This window comes from Arvicola amphibius, chromosome 7 (assembly GCF_903992535.2).
Source record: "Arvicola amphibius chromosome 7, mArvAmp1.2, whole genome shotgun sequence".
Taxonomy (NCBI): domain Eukaryota; kingdom Metazoa; phylum Chordata; class Mammalia; order Rodentia; family Cricetidae; genus Arvicola; species Arvicola amphibius.
In genome coordinates this window covers 85,951,290-85,962,640 of record NC_052053.1, presented here as the reverse complement: position 1 = coordinate 85,962,640, position 11,351 = coordinate 85,951,290, and the positions used below count along the sequence as shown (strand labels likewise).

At 38.4% G+C, this 11,351-nt stretch overlaps 2 pseudogenes; both read left to right on the top strand.

The window, feature by feature from the left end:
- The first annotated feature begins 9,795 nt into the window (after positions 1-9,795).
- On the top strand, positions 9,796-9,987 carry LOC119818386 (annotated as a pseudogene).
- Positions 9,988-10,094: 107 nt separating this feature from the next.
- On the top strand, positions 10,095-10,667 carry LOC119819893 (annotated as a pseudogene).
- Positions 10,668-11,351: the final 684 nt, after the last annotated feature.

Sequence of the window (11,351 nt, the reverse complement as noted above, 5' to 3'; positions counted from 1 at the left end):
TCTCTGGCTTCTTTAACTTACTTGGAAATATTTAAACTTATTGGTGATGTCAAGGTTCTTTAGAAGAAGGTGAAAGTGTTAATAATAGACTCATGTCAGATTTATACTATCTTTTATAACAGTCCTAAGATTTCTAGATATTTTATCCATTAGCACTGTTCTTTCAGTTTCTCTAAAGAAGAAAACTGAAAGTTTATTTTAAAGTTTCATTCAATTAGAGTTTGGTTAAGGATTAGAAAACTAATGTAAATTATTCTAAAAATAGAAAAATATAGACTTATAAGTCAAATGCAAATTGGTTTGGAATCAGTATCTTTAAATTTAATTATACTGTACTCCTTCCTAATAATTGAATATGAATATATTTTCATTGTAATTCTTACCATGTTATGCATTCTACCTTAATCAATGAAAAAGAAATATAAAAGCAAAGAAAAATTATATTTTTAAAAGATTAGTTTTCAGTGATATTTAACACACCATAGGATCTTTAGAAATATGAGTCTTATTTGCACACCCTTGTTTATTTTGAGAACAAAAATAGAAAACAGACTCCAAAGACACCTGGAGTATGATTGTCTTGGATTTAGAACAAGAAGACAACCAGAGATGAAAGAAGATGCTGGCAGCTGAGGAAAGGAAGAAATGAAAAAGGGGAATTGAGCAAAAGTGGTGTTTTCACCATGGTGAGAATATGACACACTTCGTTTCTTCAATGTAGGTGCACCAGGAAAGTAACACCAACTGGAGCAGTTGTCAGCATTCTTGTTCCCTGTATGTTGAAGGGATTCAAAATTGCTATCAGAGTGTGACAGTCAGCTTCAGTTGTCAACTGGGCACAAATCTTGAATCACCTAAAAAGGAGAGAACTCAAGGATCGGATTGGTCTATGCCCATGAAAGAGTGACAGTCTCCTATTTAGTTGTTGATGGAAGAGGGTTTAGCCTTACCTGTGTGGCACAATGTCTAAGTAAGTGTGCCTTGGCTTTAGAATACTGGTAGCTTAGCAAACCAAGGGGAATAATTAAGTAGTGTCTGTTTTTCAACTGTTTCATTTCCTGCCTTTAGTTTCTTTCTTGAGTTCCTGCAATGGATGCTCTTGATGATGGACTTGACTATAGTCTATAATCTAAATTAAACTCTGAACTACCATAATTGATTTTATTCAGTATTTTTATAACAACAACACAGAATAAAATAAAAGGGAAGGTACTAATCCTTATTAATTCTTGGTTTAAACTTCCACCTAAATAAATGTTACCCAATATGACCTAGATCTCCAAAAATGCCTAAGACAGGGAAGAACTCACTACTTATGTTTTAATTTTGTATCTAGAATACACCAATCCATTTGATTATCCTTTATCCTATAATCAGTTACATGCAGACTGTGTATCTGTATCATTTTTTGAAAGACAATGCTGATTTTATTTTTACGGCAATGAAAGTGAGTTCAAACATCTTGAAGATTTCTACTTCGAGATTTTTCTACTATAGTACTTTAGGTTTTAGACTCTGCTTCCTTTCTAAAATGTTGTAGTGGATGTTTCTCATTGTTTATTATGTTTTTTGAGAGTTTCACACATGTGTGCAGCATTACTAGACAATGTTTTACTTTCCTATCTGGCAGGGCTATTATCAAACACTGATCATCTTAGTTGTCTCGGAGAAAGATGACAATTTGGTTTTCATATGCCTCAAAGAATGCCTGAGAAGTAAACACCTACAGAGGGTCTTTCATTCCCCATTTCCTACATATCATTCAACATAAATTAAAGTTTTCAAAATAAAATGATAAAGAGACTGTTTTACTCACAGTTCTCTAGAGTAGCCGAACATATTGAATGAATATACCTCTCTCTGTACACACACACACACACACACACACACACACACACACACACACACACACACACACACACACACACACACAGGCTTTATTGAACTGATTTATAGACTGAAGTCCAACTAATGCAACAATGGTAAGCTGTGAATGGAAAGTCCAAGAATCTGATAATTGCTTAGTTCACAAGGCTAGATGTCTCAACTTGTCTTGGGTATATGTTGGAATTCTAAAAAAGTAGGCTCCAATGCCAGTGAAGGAATGGATGTGCCAGCAAGGTGAAGACAAGCAGGCAAAGAACAAAAACTTTCTTATTCTATATCCCTATAGATATTTACAGCAGAAGATATGGCCTTGATTAAAAGGTGTTTGTTGTCCTGTCTCAAGATCTGGATGAGAGGCATGCGTCTTCCAACCTCCACCATCTGGCCTAGAAGTGCAGATTCACTCACTTCAAACCATGCAAAAGTTCTCTCACAAGTATGCCCTCTTTTATAACTTTTAGAGATTTTATCACAAGAGTATAATAATGTTTAAAATACAAAGTGTGTTAAAAATTTAAATAATATAATACCATAAGGGAAAATGGTGTCAGTATAAAATTCTATAAATATTTGATGCAAATATATAAAACTTATGTCCACCTTTCAACTTCTACCAAATTTATGTTTGTGAAGTAGAAAATCACCTTTATTCTTTATTTAATAATAAAGTAAAAAGTATCAATATAACAAGGAAAATAACTGTCATAAAACAGTCATCTTTAAAAAAACAACTGGGAAACCAAAAAAAAAAAAAAAAAAAAAACAACTTCAGTGAAACCAAAAAATATTTTACTTAGAAACAAAAGAGGTCATAGGAGTATCTTGTTAAGGTCAAAGATTTCCCTGAAAGAAGGAATAAGTGTTACTTCCGTATTCTCAAATGCAGAATAGATTTTTCCAAAAAACTGTAAAAGTGTTTATAACCTTCTCCCCTTTAAAACTGTCATCTTTGCTTTGAACTTACCCATTCATTTCTGTGGAAATTTTAAAATCCATTAGAGAGCATCAAATATTGTCAGCACTTAGCAGTTATTAAAGATTGAAATTATCTCTATGATGTGTCATTAGTACACAAAGCAAAAAAAAAAGCCCATTAGAAAATTGTTCAGAAGCATCAGACCCAGAACAATACCATTTAGACTTCTGAGGTAGAGCCCAGGTCACAAGCAGCACTTCTTTAACCTGTGCACCAAAGTACTAATTGACTGAGATGAATAGGTCCAATGCCAATTCATTATTCTAGAACACTCCATTGATCAAACAAAGATGAATTTATTGCTTAAGAGCTGAGGAGAAAGCCTTGTATTGTGGTAGTTTAATAGTGTGACGTCAAAGAAGTCAAGAATAGATATTTATAGAGTTGTAAGGTCTATGCTAGAACAATTTAAGGAAAGGTTTTTAAAATGAGGATTTGAATAGGATCAGCCAATATTTATACATGATGAACATAGAAAAGTGAAGTTCACAAAGAAGTGTTTTATAAATAGTCACTTGGCCAGTGAACCATTCCCTGTCATGGAAGGAAACTGATTGTCCAAATGGGGATACATTGCCCTTAAGGTGGAAGGTGAACAGTATATTGTTTAGATTAATGCACCTTATAAAATTTTTTCGAACATTGAACAGAAAATCATTGCTTTAAGAAGGGATTTTTCGTCTTGTCTTTATTGTTAAATATTAGGATGGCCACTTTTAAATTAATATCTCTATCAATTCTTTAATAGGTAGGCTGACAAATTCAGAAAGAAATTGAAAGTAATTTTGTTTCTTACTCTAAAATGCAACAGTTATTATGAAAAACAACTAGTTTGCTATTAGATGATTTAGAGCTCATTCAGATGGGCCACCTTTCTCACAATCATCAGGTTGTAAAACCAGAAACGTAAAAAACAGGAATCTGAATCCAGAAAATAGTATCTTGTCTGATGAGATGGCTCATCAGGTAAAGACACTTTCTACTTAGCCTCATAAAATGAGTTCAACCACTGGGACCCACTAAGACCCACAGAGTGGGAAGAGGACTCTTAAATTGTCCTCTGGCCTCCATATACCCACTCTTACGTTGCACATGAGTAACACATACATTGAGTAAACAAGCATAATGTCTACCAAAACCAATGGAATCTGAGGAGACCATGACATTGTGATCTACATGGAAGATCATTAACAGATATCTGTCTAAAACAAAAGAAATTACAATCTAGACGGAGATGGTCAACTAAAAGTACATTTGACTGACACTGTCCATAAGAATGAATGTAATTAACTCAAGAGGAAAATTCCTTTCAAGAAAACTTGGACTTAACATAGTGAAGGGAACCCTGATGGCTCTTTGTCTTGGAGAGGGGTGGAGTGGGGGTATGGGTGGAAGGGAGGGGAGGGAAGGGGGAGGAGGAGGGAAGGAGATGGAAATCTTTAATAAACAAATGAGGAAAAAAAAGGAAAAAAAAATAAAAATGAAAAAAGAAAATTGGCTGCCATAGAGAATTTTAAAAAACGATAAGATTTGCCAAAAATATAGGTTATCACAATGTGCTCTGTAACACCTGATTCTGTGTTACCCCCTCGGTACAGTTCGCCCGCCACTGTACCTTACGCGAGTCAGACAAGGGCCTGGAGATTGAAAGAACACACAAAGAGACCTGGTCCTTCGAAAGGAGATCAGCCGAATGCCGTTTATTTAGCCTTGGGGAAAATCTTACATACCCCACTCCTGCCCAAGGAATTCCACCCAGGCAGGTGGGAAATTACCATACCAACAACAGAGTCAACAATGCCCTACAGCTAATCACCAGTCGGGGCAGGGGGAGCACAGGAACAAACAGGATGCTTAGTCATCTGACCAGAAACTGTCCTCAAGATGAGCCCCAGGAACAAGGGCAGACCCGGGCCCTACATGCTCCTTGACCATGACTATGCCAATCATCTGAGAGTAGTCTATTTAACTTTGCAATAAATTCTGATAGATAATGTTGACTATGAAATTAATAAGTTCACTCATTACCTAGGAGACAAATTTCTAAGCTTGCTTTTGACAGTGTTCCTGGATTGGGTAAAATTTAGAAGAAAGACCCACTCCACCTGTGGGCAGCACGATTCCACACACTGGAGTCTCCTCACATTGAAAAGAGAAGCGAAGCGAGCTGTATGTAGCCTTTATTTCTCTGGTTTCTAAAAGAGAACAGGATGCAACCAATATAGTAGAGAAAAGAAAGTGATTGAGGTCCTCAAATGCCAGTTTTTCTTGTCAGTTCTCGCTATACCAACCATGAAACATTAACCCTTGGACTATTCTTGCTGATTGCTGTCAAAGGTATTGATATTCAAGCTGCACCCATGAAAAATAATCATAAATGCACCCGTCCATCTTTCAGATCACTGTCAGAGTAGACATTGCATGAAAGGAATGTATTTCCTGAAATCTTTCAATATCCTGATAGACTCAAAAGCAGAAGGCATTGATTTGACAGCAAGGAAAATGAAAGACGCACCCGTGAATTCAATACCTTTGAACACTGGCAATCACTCCAGCGTTTATCTCTTTCTTGACACAGTCCTTTCAGATGAGTCCCTGTTAATGGAGATATTGGCAAATAGAAAAACTCTGTAAAGGAATCGGCTGTAAAAGTTCCAAAACAGTGAGGCAGGAAAAGAATAATGCAATACCTTGTAAAGGGAAATCTATTCTTCGTCAGATAAAACTAACCAAATGAACTAATCAATTGCAAGCAGCCGTTACAGCCTATGAATAATGCATATGAGGAACCTATGAAGTGGAGAATGGGAATATTTTATACACAGCCCATCACTAAAGCCTTGAGAAAGTAGAAGAAAATTTATGAATAAAAATGAATATTTAAAGAGTAGAAATTTTGAATTGCTCCAGTTATTATTCTGAGACCCTCTCCCTCCTATTTTTTCCCCCTTGGAGAGAATGAATGCGGCAAAATTCAGGTTCTTCAAATCCTGAGCCTCTCATAACCACCTCCTAACTATTGAAATTTTTGTATTCAACTATACATGGCTAATCAAATGAGATTTATTTTCAGTCACTGGAAAACATGAAATTATTCAGTATTGAGTTCTCTGTGTTAAATATGTGATAATAATTAACTTTCTAGAGACTTAATAGCAAGCATTGTTATAATATGCTAGTTTGAAAGGGGTCTATGAAACACTGCATGCGTGTCAGCTTCCCATTGCTTCTACAACTGACTACCACAAATCTGTGGCTTAAAACTATATTATTTACTCTCTTTACTTTTCGAGTCTCGAACTCTGAAACATTACTCGAAGAAAAAAAATTAGGTTTTCTCTTCCTTTCCAAGGCTCTAACTGAAAATCTCTCCCCCTTTTAGAGCCTTTTAGAAGTATCCTGATTCCTTAACCAGTGATTCTTCTATACTTATCCTTAGGAACCATGTGTGGTTCTATGTTAATGCATTTCTTACTTTCTTAAAAGAATGTTTGTTATTACATTGCCTTCAGCAGGATCATACAGTATAATCTTTACATTTCAGCATCCTTAATATATTCATATCACCATGCTTTATTTTTCCTTGCTATTAGCCTTCTAGTTTTTGTGTGGATATTATTCCACTCTACAGTGAACTCCAACGTGAAACACTTAAATTGTCACAAAACAACTATCACCATTCTATCTTAGTGTTATAAAATATTACCTAAGCTGGGTAAAACATAAAGAACAGAAATGTATTTCTCTCATTTCCACAGACAGGAAAATCTGATACCCAAGTTCTAGAACTGTCAGGTATCTGTGTGATCCTGTTTTCCAGGTCCTTGATGTTATGGGCATTACATGAAAGGGAATCAGCAACTTCATATAGCAGAGGGGTAGAACTTGGTGTTTTACAGAACTCTATTTTTAATTTTTTGATGATGAATCAATTCCTCAGAGAAAAATCTTCATGAGGAGAAGAACCTTTATACCTTACCAAAGAGCCCATTCACATATGCAACCACACTAGAGTTTAAATTTTCAAAAGAGAAATTTTAGAAAACATATTCAGAGTATAATGCATATGTGGAAATCTAATGATTCTTTTAGAACTCAAGCTCAATAGAAAGTAGTTGCATATAATGACCTACATATACATACCCTATAGACAAGAAAAATGATATTTCTTTTATATGTAAATACTGGTACTAATTATAGTTTAATGAAAATTTTACTTGCTGCAATATAACCCACTGCTTCTCAATATCATTTCTGTATAGTGCCTATACTTCTATTTTTCTGAAAGTGAAGGTTGATTCTTAGAGAGTGTGGTTTATGCAAAGCATTACATTACGTCTTAAGTTTCATCCTGACAAATTTTATTTGACATTAGTTCATCAAGAACATTTAATACATTTCCGCCCCCAAAAAAGTTTAAAAAATCTCAACTGTTTTTCCCCCTGTAGTAATAATTCATTTGTATTTTAACAAATAAAGCTTACCTGCAGATCAAAAAGTAAAACAGCTGTGCTGGTCAGTCTTACAGACCAGGTAGTGGTGACACATTTTTAATCCCAGTAGCCACAGTAGTTTGCCATAGTAACGTGGTGGTAGTGGTGCATTCCTTTAATTCCAGCACTAGAGAGGAATATAAGACTGGACAACACAGATCTTAGTCTGTCTCATTCTGAGGATTTCTGGAGGCAGGATTGCCATTTCAGACTGAGGTAGAGGTAAGAGCCAGTGTTTTGCTTTCATGCCTTTCAGGTTGAACACCAATATCTCCTTGTGGGCTTTATTAAATTTCCTACATTTCCCCATTATGTTCTTGAACCCCCTTGTTCACATGATCCCTCTTCCATCTCTCCAACTGAACTCCAGGGGCTCAGCCCATTGCTTGGCCATGGGTCACTACATCTGCTTCCATCAGTTACTACATGTAGGTTCTATAATTGAAATTAGAGCTCATGGACTATGGACTGACAGCTGTGGAACCTACTTAGGCTCAGACTAGACTATCTGACTATGAGTGACAATTATGTTGTTTGATCTGTTGTTGGGGGATGGCAGTGGTACCATAACCTATCCCAGGTGCATGAACTGGCTTTTTTGAGCCCATTCCATATGGTGGGATACCTTGATCAGCCTTGATATGTGGGAAAGGGCTTGGTCATGCCTCAAGTTGTCAGGCCTTGTTGATCCCCGAAGGAAGGCATTACCTCCTCCTCCAAGTGGATGGAGAATGGGAAGAGAGGGAGATGGGTAGTGTCAGGAGCAGGAAGATAGGGGAAACTAGGGTTGGTATGTAAAATGAAAAGTAATTTTTTAATAAATAATAAAACAAAAAATCTCACCAAGTACATTGAAAACTGGAATAATTTAAGAAATGAGAATGTCTCAATCTTCTGTAAATAGAGACTTCTTTTTGGTGAGGATGACAGCTATCCTTATCAGTGGATCTTAAGCTAAGATACAAAATGCAGTAAGGAACTGTGCTGATCCAGAAAAATGTATTATATATTTTTTATATTGTCCATGAACCTACTCTAGAACAGATTGGTGTTCAGTACCAGACCAGCAAATGGAGACCATTACAGAAAACCACAACTAGACACAATATCGAAAACAATGACTTTTGTGGAACCAATTCTCAGTTGATTCTACATTACAGTTCCTGCATGTGACTCAGCGAACACCTAAGATGAGGAGCTAAAAGATTTTAAGTGCCAGAAGACAAGATTTAATTGGTGATGAAACAGTCTCTCCTAGAAATGGCTACATAAACAAGAAGAGAAAAAAAATGTGATACCAATGGACATGGAAGTGGAAGGACTTCTCAGTATCCCACCCCAAGGAAGAGAGCTACAGGAAACTAACGACTGCTGACATAAGAGTAATCAGGCTCTTGTAAGAATGAGGCCCCTGATTAGTTGACCAGTGAAGAGTTGTCAGCTATGAAACAACCACACACACATAAACAATATAACAACAAACAATAAAACAAATTCAGTAGATTGTATTTATATACATACACAAATACATACATACACATGCATACATGCATACATACATACACACACATACATACACATGCATGCATACATACACACACATACATACACATGCATACATACATACACACATACATACATACACATGTATACCTATACATGCATACATACACACATACACACATATACACATACACACATAGACACACATACATACATACACATGCATACGTACATACATACACACATGCATACATACATGCACACATACATACACATGCATGCATACATACACATGCATGCATGCATACATACATACACATGCATACACACATGCGTACATACACACATACATATACATGCATGCATACACACATACATACACATGCATACATACATACACATGCATACATACACATGCATGCATATATACATACACACATACACACATACATACACATACCAGTTTGAGAGTGAAGGGATCATGGAAAGGTTTGGAGGTAGTTTTCCTGGGAGGAGCTGGAAGAAGGAAAGGGTTGGGGAATGTGATGTAATTCTGCCAATTAAAATTATGCTTTAAAACATAATTAGGATATATATTTCCTATACATATTTTTATTTTTCCCTTGGTGAGCTCCTAACAAAAATTTTGATTACATTGTCAAGAACTGTGTTTTGAAAACCAGGATAAACCATGAAACATGAAGTCACATGCAATTAATGGACACTTTTTGATTGTAGTTTCTGTGGTCGGATGGACAGAGGAAAATAAGGGTTATCCCGATTGTCAGCATCACACCAGGTCCTCTTGCCTTAGTGAAAAGTGCAGAGATTCCAGGGTGCGGGAGGCGCTGGTGCTGCAAGGAGTCACAGGCGGGTCGGGCCACATGGGCTCTCATGAGGCAGCTCGAGGCTTCTGGCCGCGCAGGCTGGCCCAAGATGTCTTACATGCGCCTGAACCTGCACAATGGCTGGCAGGTAGACCAGGTCATCCTGTCCTAGGAGGACCACATTGTCGTCATTGGTTTCGGACACGACTGGGAACCCAATTGCGTGAAGATGGACGAGGTTCTGTACAGCATCGCCGAAAAGAAATGGAAGATAGTGGGAGATCTTTCTCATCTTGTGTGAGTCTTGTTTGGATATCACAGCTGTTTAAAGCAAACGGTGTTGGTGTCGCCTGTGCTCCGTGGCATCCTCTGTGGTTCTAGAGCCTGACAGGCCTATCTGCTGCCAATATGAACATCCGCCGTGCTCGACCCGACGACCTGATGAACATGCAGCACTGCAAGCTGGTGTGCCTGCCCGAGAGCTACCAGATGAAGTACTACTTCTACCATGGCCTCTCTTGGCCCCAGCTCTCCTAAATTGCTGACGATGAGGATGGCAAGATCGTGGGCTATGTCCTGGCCAAGATGGACACATCACCTCACTGGCTGTGAAACGTTCCCCCCGGGCGCCTCGGCCTAATCCAGAAGCTGATGGACCAGGCCTCACGGGCCATGATCGAGAACTTCAGTGCCAAGTATGTATCCCTGCACGTGAGGAAGAGCAACAGGGCGGCCTTGCATCTTTATTCCAGCACCCTGAACTTCCAGGTTAGTGAGGTGGAGCCCAAGTACTATGCAGACGGAGAAGATGCATACGCCATGAAACGGGATCTCTCCCAGATGGCAGAGGAGCTGAGACGGAAGCTGGTGCTGAAGAAAGGCAGATACGTGATTCTGGGTTCCAAGGAGAATCAGGGCAGCACACTTCCTGGTTCTGAAGAGGACTGTCAGCAGACCTGGCCGGAGATGACGTGGCAGTGACAGCAAAGACAGCGCTGATGTCCAAGAAAGCTTGCCAAGACTTGAATTCCACCTCCTAGAGCCTGCTCAAGCATTGCAGGTTCTTGCCATTTTAGCCACAGTTTTCTTGGGACCCCTGGCTGTGCTCTGCAGTATCTACTCTGGAGTCACCCACAGTGACCTAAATGGCTTCTCATTGTCAGCGCTTATAGCAGCAGCCTTCCACATGGCCTAATCTGAAGGCACTCTGCTGTGTAGGAGCCAAGGAACTTTGAGGACTGCCGTGGCTGCACCGTCCTTGGCTTCTGCCATGCTGCTGGCCTCTGTATTCGGTCTGCAGTTGTCCTGTACTGATTGTATGCTGTAGGGTTTTGCCTAGAATGCCAAACAGGAAGTGGCAATAACTCAGAAAACTCCCCAGCTTTCTGTGTTTGCCGTTATTTGGGTTTTAATTTTTGAGTAAGCAGGACCATCATTAGTCCTTATGCCCTCTGGCTCTGTCTGGTGGAAGTTACCTACTCTTGTCTTCTATGGAAGCTGCCCATGCCCTGCCCTCCCTCTTCGAAGAAGACTGTTCCCTGTTGGTGGGAGAAGGAGATAGGCGTTGGACTTCTGCACAAGCAGAATTTGTAGATCTTAAGGAAAGGACAAGCAGAAATCATATTGTAATCTCTGACTTCCCCCCCCTCAAATAAAAATATTAAA